The 16,936-nt window shown below is 36.0% G+C and overlaps 1 protein-coding gene across 2 annotated transcripts in view; it reads right to left on the bottom strand.

Annotated features, from left to right (window-relative positions):
* Positions 1 to 16,936, bottom strand: part of LOC131438760 (G-protein coupled receptor dmsr-1) — a 475,110-nt gene that overhangs the window by 222,950 nt on the left and 235,224 nt on the right. The window lies entirely within an intron of this gene.

Here is a 16,936-nt window from a genome sequence, read left to right as displayed (position 1 = left end):
CAGTATTATATATGAGAGTATGATTGGTATGAGAAAGGCATCATTACACCACTAGGTGGATTGAAACGGGTTTATATATATATATATATATATATATATATATATATATATATATATATATATATATATATATATATATATATATATATATATATATATATATATATATATATATATATATATATATATATATATATATATATATATATATATATATATATATATATATATATATATATATATATATATATAGATATAAAATAGGTACTGCATTCGCTCAAACTTTAGACAAATTTTCCGAGGCCCGGAGGACCGAATGTCATATACCAATCGACTCAGCTCGACAAAGTGAGCAAATGCCAGTGTGTGTATGTGTTGTCAACAAAAAGGTCGAGATCTCAGAGATTCGATCAAACTAGTCGCAAATGAAAGGTCTCCCAGTCACCCTTACAGTATCTGTCACAATTCACCTTGAAAACAGAATATGTTTCCCGACTTAGATTCCGCACGGTAATGCCTATCCAACAAGCCATAGATTTTCGAAATTCGTCCATTTTTAACAGAGATATCGACATTTTTGTGTAAGCGACTCTTCCCCCTATTCCAGCAGTAGGAGTTTTGAGCGCTGAATGACAAAGCAATGCTTGGGAGCAATGTGAAACACGATTTTTTAAACTGTTACATACTGGTTCATTTTTCAAAAGGCACGGATAGCCATCAATTTGTAGGTTTTAATAAGAGCTTTAAAAAAATTATCAAAAAGATTAAAAAACCCTGAAATTTTTTTATTTTAATTTTTTTGGTTCATTTTGAAATTATTGAGAAAAAAATCGAATTTTTTTTCAGTGTATATTTTTTTTAGAGTGCCCAAGCGATTCTCTACAACTTCTTCCTGAACGCCATTTTTGTACAATTATCGGTTTCCGAGTTACAACGATTTGAAAAAGGCCATTTTTGTGAAATGCTAAAATACATACACCCTTTTTAAAAATCAGTCGAGAGTCAGATTGACCACTTCATCGGTTCAAAACTTATGGTTTGCCTTACTGAAGCCATGTGCAAAATTTCATCCAAATCGGAGAAGGTCGATTCTGATTTTGTCACTTTTTCGTCTACTAATTCCTGGAATTGCTCAGATGCATGTTTTGAAAAGTTAGTAACAAAAATACGATCCTCATAAGGGTTAAAGCGACGACACGACCTGCCACTCGTCTATCGAAACTGTATCGAAAATTTAACTACCCCTCAGTAACTGGTAATGTCAAAACGAAATCGTCTGAAAAACTATTAAAACTGGCAACACAAGCTGATGAATTATTGATTTTGAATAATAGTTACCATAACCTTGGTTACAGCATGTAGAAGACTTGAGGAATATAAACAAAACAAACAGCCTCGATTGGAAGATCCTTATTCCACGAAAAGATGTAAGTTCTCCAGCATCATCACGTGTCAGAGTAGTGGATCGATTGGTTCAATCAGATAGAGGCTTTCGTTAATGCTGGCTGGGAGTCAAACATACGAAAAATTGCATATAAGGCCAGCCGCATGTAATCAAAATCTTTTGTATTGGGTAAATAAGTTTTAAAAAAGTAGCAAAGTTTGCAGTCATTAAATTCGTCTGTGCGAAACATTTTATCAGTTAAATCATCAAAATTCAGTATTGAAATATAAATGATAAATCTGAGTCAAACCGGTATATCAGTATTATTCTACAAGGAGCAAGAAATTCGTTTTCAGCCGTGCAACGATATTTAAATATTTGAACTTTATTTTTAATCCATTTCAAAGTCGTACTTGACATGCAGGTACGAATACACTTATATACAGAACCCAATTCCGGTCGGCGCAAAAACAAAAAAGAACTTTGTAACATTTACTTGATAGATGAATGTATCTTCCAAATTTAAAATTTATTCTAGTTCATGATCAACTGTTGAACCTGGTTCTGGTGGAGGATAATTCTGTAATTCGGAGTAAATAAAAATGTTTAATACAATCTAAAAGGTTACTTTCAAACTGCTTACAGCACGTTCTGGAGACGATCACTGATTGGAATGTTTCGTACAAAAGTAGCCAAATTGTGTTCCAAGCGTATTTTGAAAGCATCTTCCTTCGTCGTATTCAATAATATCATTTCCGCCTAGCGTTGCAAACTTTGGCATCTATTTGTAGTTTGAAACTAGTCGTTGAACGAGGGCCGGGCAGTTATATTCATAGGTTGAAAAAGTTTCTAAATCAATATCTTTCGACGGTCAATATCACCAAACATCTTCACCGTTTTATAAAATGTGCAATAATAAAACTCACCAGTCACGACCAGCCCCCGACGGATAGCTTGCGGTGCCTTGTACGGCTTCCACAATCAAGCGATCTTGGTTATCAATCCATCTTCTCATTTGATTTCGTTTTTTTTAGCAGCAATATTTTTTCTCTGCTCGCCAAAAGCATATGTTTTGTCCTCAAATTTTGCATTTATCTCTAGATTTCTTTAGAATAATTTTATAGAACTGTTTGAAAACTTTCTCGAATGGTTTGTTTATTTATAAGGGGTTTCTTAGCAACTAGTTCGTAGCAACTTAAACAGTGTTGCTCTAGAAGATTATTTTTATCATTATCAAGGGGTCACTATATTTGTGGTAACTGACAGTGAATCGCTCATGAACGCCATTTGTTCCGATTTTTCTTCAGAGTGCCTGGTCGTGTCGTCGGTTAAAGTGTACTGAAAAAGGTTGCGCATATATTTTATTGTGCATAATTTTTATTGGATCTGGGTCATTTCGTCGAAAGCCATTTCACCGAAAGCCGTTTCGCCGAATGACATTTCGTCGAAAGGGTCATTTCGCCGAATGACATTTCGCCGAATGACATTTCGCCGAATGGGCCTCTTCGCTGAATGTCATTTCGCCGATTCCTGCAATTGTCTGAATGACACAAATGAATGATAATACGTTAACACCCGTTTTGTTGATCTACAATTCTACTTCTTGAATAAAGATTGTTTCATGAACCTCAGAACGGAGTTCCCAAAGAAAACTTCGCCACATCGATTGGACTGACCCGCTCCCATTTTATTGATTATTCAATTCTATATTGATCAGTATTTTGAAGTCCTACTGCAAAGTAACTGGTTCATTAACTTTCCACTAATATCCAAATAAAAACACTAAATATACATTTCTATTCACTAAAACGGTAATGAATCATGAATCTTTGCATGTGAACCCAAGACTCAACTAAAATCAACTGCATGGGTGTTTCACGACGTGCCAAAGCCAACCAAAAATATTCGCATACAGAGCACTTCGAAGCAAATCTTCGCCTGTTTTTTCGAGAAAAAAAGCTTCTGGGGAAAGTACTTCAGAAATGATTTAATAATATAACAAAAGGTTGACTCCTGCGCGGACTTCACCTGTTACTCTTCCAAAAGACGTTGACTACTATACATCTACAATATCTTACGATAACGATTCTATACGTAGAATATATTTTATCACTAGTCACAGGTTAACGCAGCAATGATTTTCTGCTTCGGTCTAGTAAGCGACGTTTTGCGGATTTTATTTTTACTCTTTATCCTGCCATTTATTCAATACCCATTTTTCAACCTTTTGAACCTTTCTCATGGCACGTAGAGGATTGAAAATGACTGGTTGAGAAACATCAATTTGCATGGCAAGCGTTCTTCTTCATAAGAGCCAGCAATGCATGGTGTGCAACCTTTCTGAGTTGACACTCCACGATCCATTCAAATAATAATGACCATTTTTAAAGCAACGAAACCAATATCTGCACATGAGTTTTGATAAAGGACTATTATCATAAGCTTCTGTAAGCACCCAAGGCAATTCATTATTCAAATTTCCTTAAAATGATGGTGCTGAACAGAATTTTCCACGTATGGTAGCAGCAAATCTAGATATGCAAACTGAAAAATGTATGTTATTGTATGAAACTGCTAGCGATGAGCAGTGATTAATGTAGACTGATGATAAAGTCATAGTAATAAAATTATGGCTTACTCGTTACGTTTACTATTCATGAGCGTAGTGCGAAATTAAGCACATGTACCTGATACGAAAACGTACATAGTTTCACTTGTATGCAACATAACTAGTAAACCGTCGAGGCCGCATAAATTGTAAACCTTCAGCACTGCACCAATCAAAAGACTTCAGTTGCTGAAGTTTTGCATGCAAAATGCGTAAGCTGTGAACACTTTTGTTTCAAAATGGGAAAAATATTTTTTTTTATACGATTAACTACCTTTAGTATTTAAAGATAATCGTATTTATGGTTCTCAATAAAAAATAAAACAAAATTAAGATAGAATACATTTGTATTTCTAAAAAAATGAAATGAAAAAAATCGCCAATAACAGACCAAGGAAATGCTCATCAAAGTGATCACTACGATGCATGTCTAGTAGAAATCTGAATAAAAAACGAGTTTGAACTTTTATGTAACACTTTCTATGCATGGAATTGAAAATCAACCTTTTTTCTTGATATATTGCTAAAACTTGATAGGAAAAAGATTTTTCCTATATCACTTCTGATGATTTTGTTGGACAAATTGAGTAAATTTCATTTGATTCAAATGCTTATGTTTCTATATTAAGGGAGACCGTGGCAAAAACGCCCACATTTAGGCAAATTAGCAATAATGCAAAACAGTCCCGGGTTGGCGGTTCAATGCATAGGGCGCTGGTCTTACAAACCAGTTTATCGTATGTTCGAGCCCCGACCTGGAAGGATTCGTAGTGTCAGTAGAATCGTAGCACTAGCCATGTAATGGTTCTGTACACTCTGAATTGGCTGCGAAGTCTGTTGAAACAGAAGGTCACATTCCACTACAGGAATGTACTATCAAAACTTTGCTTTGCAAAACAGTAATGATTTTAGAATAACAACGTATGTCACGCGCTAGTGTCTCAACTACTACGGAACCTGCAACCAATTAATTTCAAGTTTGAACAAAATATTTAAAGTAGTGTCAAAATGACCATTCAGAAAACCCCCATATGCCATCACCCGGGACAAATATGCTCATTTTATCAATTCAAGATCCTTAAATGAAATTAATAGGACACAATATTTTAGAATCGAAATACGTTAAATTTATTTACGTTTGATTATTTCATTTTTGTCATTTTGGGAGGATGTTTTTCCAAAGAGTGATAAATTATATTAAAAATTGCTTGTATTTCTGTAGAGTGTGGTCTCGAAACCACGAAAATAATGCCACACTCAAAATAATTATTCTAATTTGAAATTCAAATTATGCAAATTTAAAATTTCTCCGATTAATGAGCTCTTTCCATCAAACTTATATACATTGGTGCCCCCAGTTCACCATATTTATCCTATATTTTTCTGCATTAAGAAATCGTTCGACTGTTATTACCAAACTGTTGCTTTAAAAACTGTTCAAAACAAATCTATAACAATGGGTATTTTCATAAACACTTCTTGCTTTAATATTAACAAACTGAAGCACTGCTTCATTCTGTATGTTAAACTAGTTAATGCACAAACAATCTTTTAGTTTCTTTAACAAATTTAACAGAAACATTTTTAACAAAATACCACAATATAGTATATGATAAACTCACCATTACACCAATAGGTGGATTAAAACAGGTTTTACCTAGTAGAATTAGGAGCGAAAATATCTTATCGTTATATTTTCGTTCGTTCAAAACAAAATAATCGTTGGAATCATTTTTGACAGCATGACAAGGTTTTGAAATCGTTATACGAAGAAGCAATTTCTTTTTAGCTGAAATTAAACGTATTAAATTATTCAACAAGCAAGAAAATTGCCACTACGTTTTTCCACCGAATGCTTTTCGCAATTCACGTCAACAAAAAGATCGGTTGCTTTTCTGAAAGCGTCTGACACCCAGCTTCCAGGCGTGACGTCAACAAGGTTTTGAATGGTATCCAAAAACGCGGACACTCCCACGATGAAAATTTGTTGACTGTTCCACCACAAAAAACCAACTTTCACAATATGCCCACCGTCTATGTCTTTTACCGGCGAGAAGCATCCTAAACTGTGTTTGACCCTGTCAGCTTGGAGCGAAATCAATCGCTAGTTCAGCCACGCCATCACGTTGAACATATCATGTCAATTGCTGCATGGGTGCTATTTTCGCGTGCACGAATTTGACATTTCTCTCACCTACTTGTATGTACAAGATTCGATGCGGACTCGCCTGAGGGCGCCATGCTCGCAAAAATGGATATTTGTTTGTGAAATGTGAGCGCTGGACATCTTGTTAATGTGGTGGTCTTTGGTTTCAATTATTTTTTTTCTTCGAAGGTATTTTCGTTCGTTTTCAAGTTGTGAGTCGCTTTTGGTGAGCCGGGTGTCATGCATCATTCGAATTCGTTCGTCGATATCAGATGATGTCTGTGTGGGGGTGGGGCCTGGTGGTGTATTGTGGCTTTCTTATCGATTTTTATTAATGAATAGTCAGTCTTTCCCAGTTTGGGACCTCAATCTAAAATCTGGGAAAGGCATTTGATGTACAATTGAAGGTGAAGTAACTATTATCCTTTTCGATCGAAGGCACGTTCATACAAATTTGAGAATTTTGCTTACTACTAACCATATTTGTACTAAGATGCGCATAAACTATTCTTAATTTTTACATTTCGTCTTCGACGTTTTCAATGAACACCGATGAATCTGAAGTCGCCATCTTTACTTTGAATCTAACTAAAGCATTACCTTCTACTCATCAAATGAATTTCGAAAATACATATATTGTATAATGTCTTCGAACATCGTTTTCCGTTATCTACTGAATAATATGTTTCGGAAATATTCCAATTGTATGGGTTTTCAAGGAACCCTTCGATTTCTGGCACTTGGCCCTCAAATCCGTTTCGAAAATATGGTTTCCCGGGTCACCAGGCAAAAGTGAAAGGCGCTGGTTTCGTAATGTCATTTGTCTGAGTCCCGATCAGAGAGGGTTCTTAGTGTCAGTAGAATCGTAGAACTACACACGTGTGTAAATTTACACTTAAATTTACATCTTAAAACAAGTAAAAATCATTAACTTCACAGCCAATTTAGCTGAAGTTGACATCAAAACAGACACAATATTTATTTTCAAATGTTGAAATATGTAATACTCTCGGCATTAAAAAATTTTTCGATTTTTGAAGTCTCAAAATTTTTCTGTCCCAAGTCGATTTTCACAAAAACAATTTTTTTTTCAGTTTGGAAGTTTTTTTAAGCGGATTTCCGAACTTACGCGGTTTTTTCCGATTCCCGATGCGGAGCTCGATCTTCATTGATTCGTAAATGTACAGGACAATTGTATGGCTACAATCTTAGGAAATATGAAACTTACACTTGACGTAAATTCAAGCATGCTGTAATTTCTAGGGTGGTGACAGAGTTAAGTTCGGAAATCCGCTTAAAAAAAACTAAGTTCGTGTAAGTTCGGAAATCCGCTTAAAAAAAACTTCCAAACTGAAGAAAAAAAAATGTTGATGCCAAATATCTAAGAAATGCATAAAACGTACAGATCTGGTGTAATCTAAATAAAATTGTTTTTGTAAAAATCGACTTTGGGGCAGAAAAATTTTGAGACTTCCAAAATCGAATTTTTTTTTTAAAATAACGACAAAAAACCGCGGAAATTCGCGTAACTTCGGAGATCCGCTTAAAAAAACTCCAAACAAAAGAAAAAAAAAATTGATGCCAAATATCTTAGAAATGCATGAAACGTACAGGTCTAAAAAAATGTTTTTGTGAAAAAAAAAATGTTTTTGTGAAAATCGACTTTGGGACAGAAAAATTTTGAGACTTCCAAAATCGAAAATTGTATTTTTGATGCCGGAAAAAACCGTATAACTTTGGAAATCCGCGTAAAAAAATCACGTAACATCGGAAATCCGCGGAAAAAAACCGCGTAACTTCGGAAATCATGAACGCACGAAAACAAAAACCGCGTAAAAAGGGACCTCAGTGCATGGAAATTGAAGGAATAAAATTTTGGGAAAGTTTTTAGGCTCGTTCAAATATGCAGGGTTGTTACGGTCGCGCGGATTTCGCGGTTTTCGCGGATTTCGCGATTTTCGCGGTTTTAGCGCGGTTCTGCTTAGGTTTTGATGCTATGACGCGGATTTCGCTCGAATTTCAAAAAAACATCCTTCCTCATTTGTGCATTATGTGTTCGTAAAAAAAAGTTCTTTGCAAATTTTTGAAGCCTGTGAATTATTTGAAATCTTAAAAAATTAAAGATGGGTGAACGTTTCAGCAATTGGTTGAGCTGGCCGAATTGGTGAATTATAAAATCTCGATAAAACCAAAATTTACTAGAAGGCGGGTCTAGCAAATGTTTTCTTCAGTGGACAAAATTTCGATTTTATGCTCTTCGATCTCAAGTGGTACAAATTGCTATTTCAACAGAGCTGTTACCAAGAATTACAAACACTTTTCGATTTATGTGATTGCGTTTCCCCATTCTAATGCGGAGATCGAGAGAAGATTTTCGCACTCAAAGATATCGATGTCTGATGAAAGATATCGTCTCAGTGAAAACACATTCAATAATGCAAAGAACGTAATAAACGGAATGCTATTCTTCAATAAAATGATCACAAATTGCGTGTGTTATAAAAATCGCATTCTCAAAGCAAAATTTGCACGACTGGCTTACGAAGCGAAGTTGGACAAGAAAGGAAACGAAGAAGTTCTGCGATTCCATCCGTGGTGATAAGAAATTGTTCTAATAGTTTGTTGGGTTTACTATCCAACATTTTCAATTGTTCTTGCGCTCTGGAATTTTTTCTGAAATATGGAAGAAATCCTATGTGAACAAGGGTATAGGGGCGATCTTAGGGGCCCTTGACGGGACCCGCCGAGCAAACAAAAATGTCATTTAGTTAGTAAGGAAGGGATACACAAATAAATCTTGCCCCGGGCCCATCCATACGTAAAAGTAGCGCTGCTGTACAACTTCACCATTTACTGTTACCTCTGGAGTTCCTCGAGGAAGTCACCTTATACCTTTTATAGTTTTATTGTATCTCAACGATCTAAATTTTCAATTGTATTAGACTAACGTTCGCCGATGTCTTCCATATTTCATATTTCAAAATGGTTTTAAATGTTACGAAATGCTCCGTTACCTCTTTTAGTAGCAAAAAGTTCGTATTCAAGTTCGACTATAATATTCCACAAACTGTTCTTGAACGCGCATCGTCTGTATGTTCTTCTAAATTCCAAGATAAATTTTAAAGAGCACATAGAGCTTACTATCTCCAAAGCCTCTAAGCTTTGTTTTCCGCGTTACTAAATTTGTTTTCCGCGTTATTAAAAAATCTTTGATGTACATTGCATGTAAGGTCGGTATTGCGAATTAGTTTGCTCTACTCTTGAATATTCAACGCATTGAAGCGATTCAACAAAAATTTGTTCGATTATATTATTTAAACTTACGAATGATATTTTCCGTACATCAAAGAGAGGTTTCTCAAAGTGACGGACTCATTTCTTGTGTTCATATGACAAACTTATGCAGATTTTTGAATTAGATTTAAGTGAATTTTCAAGTTCTGCGGAAAGTATAACCTGCATAAAAAAAGTGGCGTAACGCTTCGCTCGAATATCGCTCGTTTTAGCTTTCAACTTCGCGCGTTTTAGTTTTCGACGCCGCGCGGATTTCGCGCGTTTTGATTTAGAAATTTTTCGAAAAAACCCTGAATATGGTATAACTGTATGAATTCTCTTTAGGGGCATATTTCACATGCTTATCCGGCTGTAATCTTCGAAAAGCGTGAAGTTTTTGAGGGGAGCGGGTCATTCCGTCGAAAGCCATGTCACCGAAAGTTGTTTCGCCGAATGCCATTTCGCCGAAAGTCGTTTCGCCGAATAGGTGATTTCGCCGAAAGTCGTTTCGCCGAAAGGGTAATGTCTCCTGTATGTTATGTGGCCTGTATAACTGATGTGGCGCAGCCACATAACCGAAGCCAAGATGGCTCACCGGCACAAAGCCGCCTACCCGCCGTCGGAAGCGGCGGCCTCTTGCATACAAACCTGTAACCGCCACGTTTGGCCGGTCTACTCAAAGCTAGGTTTCTTTGCACATGAACCGAAACGATGTGGCGTAGCCGCATTAGACATTTTTTTTTTCATTTTCACTTAATAAACGGAAAATACCACATACGATTTCGAGACGATTTCAGGATTCGGCGAAATGACTCTTTCGGCGAAATTGCTTTCGGCGAAATGGCCCATTCGGCAAAATGTCATTCGGCGAAATGGCTTTCGGCGAAACGGCTTTCGGCGAAATGACCCTGATCCGTTTTTGAGACCCAGTTGAAATATCATTAATGTCAGAAGCGTACTTCAGGTATATTTCTGGATTTCATCTACAATTTTCATCATCTCGTACACTTTTTGGTTGAAATTTTTTGCACTAAAAATAAAGTAAATGAGGCGGCATTCATAAGAAAAATCGTACACTTTTTGAGTCAGTTTTTGATCTATTTGAATCACAATGGACATTAAATTCACCAGAACGTCCGTAACAGTTTACAGTTTTTACAGAACTGCTAGGTAGAATTTGACAGATGAAACAGACAGAGAAATGTATTCAGGTATGCTCTAGACCAAATTCTAAATTGCGATAACTTTTCCGGCAAACTGGTTCGTATTAATAATCCTAGTTTAAGTTAGTAAATGGAGATTTGGGTATAATTCCTAGCGAATTTAACGGATATTTATTGATTTTATTCGTACAGTGTTATTACATAAGGCTACATATTACGTACTCTCCATGTTTTTCCTCTTCTTTAAACATTTCCATGAATTGAACACACGTAATTTCCTTACCAGCTTACAGCCTGATTGAACGTATCATGTTTTGACATTGTTTTGAAAAAAAATCCTCTCCACATGAACTTCAGCCCAAATCGGTGTATTCTGGCACAACCAGCCGGCGGCTACCTTAAACACAATTTGTTCTTCCCAGTCGGTGCAACAACTTTTCAAAGTCACCTTCGTGACAAGGTAGGATTGCGAAAAAACAACCGTAACCGAAAAAGGTTGGCACAACCGCCGGAACAGGGATCTATGTTCGTTTTTACAGAATGCAATCCAACGTGTTTGGGCGGGTACCGACAGCTAATAGTCGTTTTCTACACGCGATAACACATCTGGACAAATCGAGACACCGCAGAGGATTATTTTTTGCTCTCCGCAAAATAACCTTTGTATTGATATTTCGTGTGAAACGACCGTCAGTGAAGCCTTTATGCACGGATACTGTGGGTTGGACGATGGCTCTTCGAAATTCACTTTAGAGCGCAATTGACTTTGAAATTTGTACAAACACACCTAGAAAAAATCATGTAAATTTACGTCTTCTGAGACCGACATATACGAGCGTCGAAAATGACTAATTTTTATAGTAGATTTAGCACATTTTTTAGGACCTGAAACATGTAAATTTTCGCGTCTGCTTGAAAGGCGGGATATTTCTGACACATATTTGAATAATTCTGGTAAAGTTCAGTCATTTGACTCATTACTGTTTTATGAATTGTGTCATATGTGGAATTGCGTCACTCGTAAATTTCATAATTTTTTACTGTGAAGGTTTTACAGCTCTTGGTTCAACATTTATGATATTGACATCAAAAACATGCACCGCAATCCGGTTTTTGGTTACTGGCCCAGTGCTTCGGAAGTCAAATGTCAAAGTGCACACGAATGCTCATGACATATACTGAGAATTTACGAGAGATTTAACAACTTCAAAAACGCCAGAAATGATATTGCACTTGTGCAATATTATTAGAGTGTTTCATAAATAGTGTGAACTTTGCTTCTGCTTAGCGGTTTATAATGAAAAAAAAATCTCTGGAAGAGTGATAAGTTTTTGATCGAGAATGTCTCTTGTTGCATCCAACATACTAACATAATTTTCGCTACATGCTATCGAAAATGACACGCGTTTTTGTCTTTTTCGCAACAGCGACGACAGTTTTGAGTTAACAATTCGACATTTTACCCTAGTGGGTAGGTAAAAGAGACCACTTAACACTTGATCAGCTTTCGTTTATTATAGCCTGCGCAGTTCACTGAACAGGAAGTGAAATAAGAGCATGTTATGCTCAGTTCCTGAATCGGGTTCCAATATAAAGTGACAGTTCCAAATTCAGAATACAGTTCCTGAATAAAACATTCAGTTCCAAATTTGTTTCAAATGGAGTAGGAATATTCTGCTGTTCCTGAGTTGTACATACGAGGAAAATGACATCAATATTGTGGATTAGCGAAGTGACTTATTTAATCGGTTCTATTTAGAGAGCCTTCACCATTGTTCGCAAAATCTTACAACGATATTTTCTTCTTTTGTTATTTAGAATGTTCGCAGTTCACGCTGTGCTCGCGCTTGTGCGGAAAAAAAATCATGGTGGAAATTATTTTTTGCGAGTTTCGCTTCAAACAAGGAGAATTCAGCTGATGGTCTTTTGCATGGGAACCAAATATACACAAAAAGTGAGTAATTATAGAGGCTTTAAATCTTTACAAAAAAGCTATAAGAATTATTCTATTGGTGAAATATTAAAATTGGACGTGAAAAGAATCAGTTTAGTAAGCCATTCGCATCAAACGAGTGCAAATAAAACCAATATGCAGCTGCTTTGCGTTCGAATAAAATACATTGAGTGTATTGGCTTGAACGCGCTGTGGTGACATCAGGATATACAAGTGGTGTCAGATAGTTTATTATTCGCTACATCTGCATTAAATTAGAGAAAATTTTTCGTATTCCGGTTATGTCTCTGACAATATCCATCTGTTTTTTTTTAATTTTTAGAATACCCTATGATCAAAAAAGAACCGGAATTTTATTAAAAAATGCCAAATTTCAATTTTAATAAATTTATTCATTATCGCCTTCAAAGTACTCTCCTCCTGCGGCAATACATGCATGCCAACGCTTGATCCAATTTTCCATACAAGTTTTATAGGCCGCCGAAAATATGGCCTCTAGTTCACGCAGCGAATTCTCTTCTATGGTCTCTATGGTCTCAAAACGCGTTCCCCGCAATGGCAATTTGAGTCTGGGGAAGAGGAAAAAGACACACGGGGCCATATCTGGAGAGTACGGTGCTTGGTTGATGATATTGGTTGAGTTTTTGCCCAAAAACTGCGACACAACCAACGCTGTTTTTGAATGAAATTAAGCTTTTTTGGCATCAGCCGAGAAGCGACGCGTTTCAAACCCAAAACATCAGTTAAAATGTGTTCGGCTGATCCATAAGAGATGCCCAACAACACAGCAATCTCTCTAATCGGTACAGAACGATTTTGCAACACGATTTGCTTCGCCGATTCAATGTTGTCTTCAGTAACAGATGTTGTTGGGCGGCCAGGGATCTCATCATGATCCAAGCTTGTACGACCACCTTTGAAGCGTTTATACCACTCATATGCCTCCTAGACACGATTCACCAAAGGCCTTTTCTAACATTTTCAACGTTTCGGAACACTTAAATACATTTGCAACACAAAATTTGATGCACGCACGTTGTTCTAAATTTTCATCCATTATAAAAATCGCCACACGAAAATTTTTCAACTTCTTTGTATAGACGCCAAACAAAAACTAATCGTACGATATGCGTCAAAATTTGACAGAATGTGTATAAAGGGGTGGCAACGTTGAGAGAGTAAAAGTTTACCGATTGGACAAGCGCGGGAATTTTAAAATGAAAATTCTGGTTCTTTTTTGATCATAAGGTATATAAGAAAAAACAGTTCTGATTTAAGCATTAAGCTGTGTTTTAGGGTGTTTTAGAGGGCTATTTTCACGCTTTAAATCTGATTTTCTCAGAAACGGAGACGAATATCCAAAAACCCAACTGACAATATCTTAGAAAATTAGTTTAGATTATTCTGTGAAAATTTCAGAATGATTGATTGACTTTAGCGGTCGGGAAAGGCTTTTTTTTAGGGAAAAATTACATAGCTGAAAACGCCGTCTTTCAACTTGTTCATTAAATATCTCGTCTTCAAAAGCATGGATCAAAAATCTATCCTGACAATGTCTAGATGATTTAATTTAGATGCGATTAGTGCATAAAAACATATATGTTGTCGCGATAAAAATGAAGTGAATGTTATTTTTGTAAAGGTAAGTCGATTTCTATGCAAGTGCCATTTATGCTCCAGTTTCCTGGTAACGAAACGAAACATGAGAGAGAAATAAAATCGGCTTAGCAAGGCTGCTAAAAAAGCGGTAGCTTTATTGGATGCAGACACATTTTATGCAAACTTGTAACCGAAAATATCGAAACTTTTCTGGTCACTCGGCCCATCGAGAGTCATTTTGTACATTTGCGAGAGAGCATGGAGAGAAATGTAATACGCAGAGCGAGACACGTGATCGAGTAACAGTTTACGATTTACAATTCGTCCTTTTTGCGTTTCTCACACAGAAAGGTTATGCAATCACTGTGAAAATCGACTTTTGAACCGAGGACGGAAGGGCCGAGTGTCATATACCGTTTTACTCAGTTCGTCAGATACGCAAAATGTCTGTGTGTGTGACTTTTCTCGGACATAGCTGAGCTAACTTTCACAAAGGCTATGGCAGGATAAGCATATGAAAACTGCTCCCCAAAGGAAATTCACATTGTTATACCACATTCGCAAGGTCATAGACTGGAAATAATTTTCTCAGAGTTCCAACCCTTTTACATATTGACGGAGCTAGGGTGGTTCTATTGATTTTTATTTTATTTGATTTTTGAAGAAACCGCTTCTCCGAAAAATTTGACAAAAATCAGGTATGTTCAGGCATTATGGGGAAGGTTTACATTTTTTTTTTAATTTTTGAAGATGTATTTCTTCCATTAATAAATAAAGGGTGATTTTTTAAGAGCTTGAGAACTTTTTTAAACAATAAAACGCATAAAATTTGCAAAATCTCATCGGTTCTTTATTTTAAACGTTAGATTGGTACATGACATTTAATTTTTGAAGATAATTTCATTTAAATGTTGACCGCGGCTGCGTCTTAGGTGGTCCATTCGGAAAGTCCAATTTTGGGCAACTTTTTCGAGCATTTCGGCCGGAATAGCCCGAATTTCTTCGGAAATGTTGTCTTCCAAAGCTGGAATAGTTACTGGCTTATTTCTGTAGACTTTAGACTTGACGTAGCCCCACAAAAATAGTCTAAAGGCGTCAAATCGCATGATCTTGGTGGCCAACTTACCGGTCCATTTCTTGAGATGAATTGTTCTCCGAAGTTTTCCCTCAAAATGGCCATAGAATCGCGAGCTGTGTGGCATGTAGCGCCATCTTGTTGAAACCACATGTCAACCAAGTTCAGTTCTTCCATTTTTGGCAACAAAAAGTTTGTTAGCATCGAACGATAGCGATCGCCATTCACTGTAACGTTGCGTCCAACAGCATCTTTGAAAAAATACGGTCCAATGATTCCACCAGCGTACAAACCACACCAAACAGTGCATTTTTCGGGATGCATGGGCAGTTCTTGAACGGCTTCTGGTTGCTCTTCACTCCAAATGCGGCAATTTTGCTTATTTACGTAGCCATTCAACCAGAAATGAGCCTCATCGCTGAACAAAATTTGTCGATAAAAAAGCGGATTTTCCGAATGGACCACCTAAGACGCAGCCGCGGTCAACATTTAAATGAAATTATCTTCAAAAAGTAAATGTCATGTACCAATCTAACGTTTAAAATAAAGAACCGATGAGATTTTGCAAATTTTATGCGTTTTATTGTTTAAAAAAGTTCTCAAGCTCTTGAAAAATCACCCTTTACTTGAAAAATTTTAAAACATATTTTTTCCCTCTTCCAATTTTTCACCACCCTGGATTTTTTAGTGATATTTTAGTGGTATGTTTTCATACTTTTAAAAAATGTGGACGACCACAATATATGATTTTTTCTAAAAAATAAATAACAGTGGACCATGCGTCCCCATCAAGTTCTGTTAGAAGGAAACGCATGGTGCTTTGTTCTAGTAGTTTACCCGATCAGATGCACATAACAAAATCATAATACAAGTATATCAACAGTTGATATGTATAACAGTTTGTGTTATTTTGAGATATTTCACAAATGAAAACAGTTGAAAGCTAAAACTTATGATAACAATATAATAACAAAATCAGTTATGATGTTTTATTTTCATTTGCGAGACTCATGATGAAGTTCAATTATTGGAAAAATTAGTTCTTCCATTGCTTTATATCGAGATATAATGATCAGAGTTTCAAAAAAACTAAAAGAAGAAACGAGATCACTAAATAAATTATTCATTTAATAAAAAAATCATTCAAAAATTTTGGATTGAAACGATGCTAAAAGTTAGCTATGATATAGTTTTTCTGTGTTAAATTTGCTATCTAATTTATTACAACTATTGTTATAAATTTCTGCTTTCGGACTTCTGTAGTTATTTCAAATTCAATAATAATTGTAATACAAACGTTTCAAATTCTGTTACGATTTTGTTCCCGCTAGAGTCTTTTTTGTTATGATTTTTGTTATTTTAACAGCTTACCAGCCAAAAATATTTCAAAATTTGTTACAAAATATTTCTGAAATAAATTACTCCAGTTGTTATAATTCTGTTATTACCATCTGATCGGGTATGCAACTCAATCGCAGGGCTTATAAATCAAAGTAACGAAAAGGAAGAAATAAGTTTCAACCTTTCCATAATACATACACGATCATACTCCGGGTACAACCTAGAAAGCTACAAAGCAAGAACTTACTGGTATGTGGTTCATATATGAATGGTAGTAATACATGAACGTCGCGAGTATTACACATATGAAGTTCGGTTACGGCAGTCAAGAACTAGAGCGGGTGTCAGTTTTTCACGTGTTGCTGATCGATGTAATGAAAGAATAATGAAAGA

This window comes from Malaya genurostris, chromosome 3 (genome assembly GCF_030247185.1).
Source record: "Malaya genurostris strain Urasoe2022 chromosome 3, Malgen_1.1, whole genome shotgun sequence".
NCBI classification, from domain to species: domain Eukaryota; kingdom Metazoa; phylum Arthropoda; class Insecta; order Diptera; family Culicidae; genus Malaya; species Malaya genurostris.
Note: the sequence above shows the minus strand (reverse complement) of the source record. Positions and strands in the feature narration are given on the sequence as shown.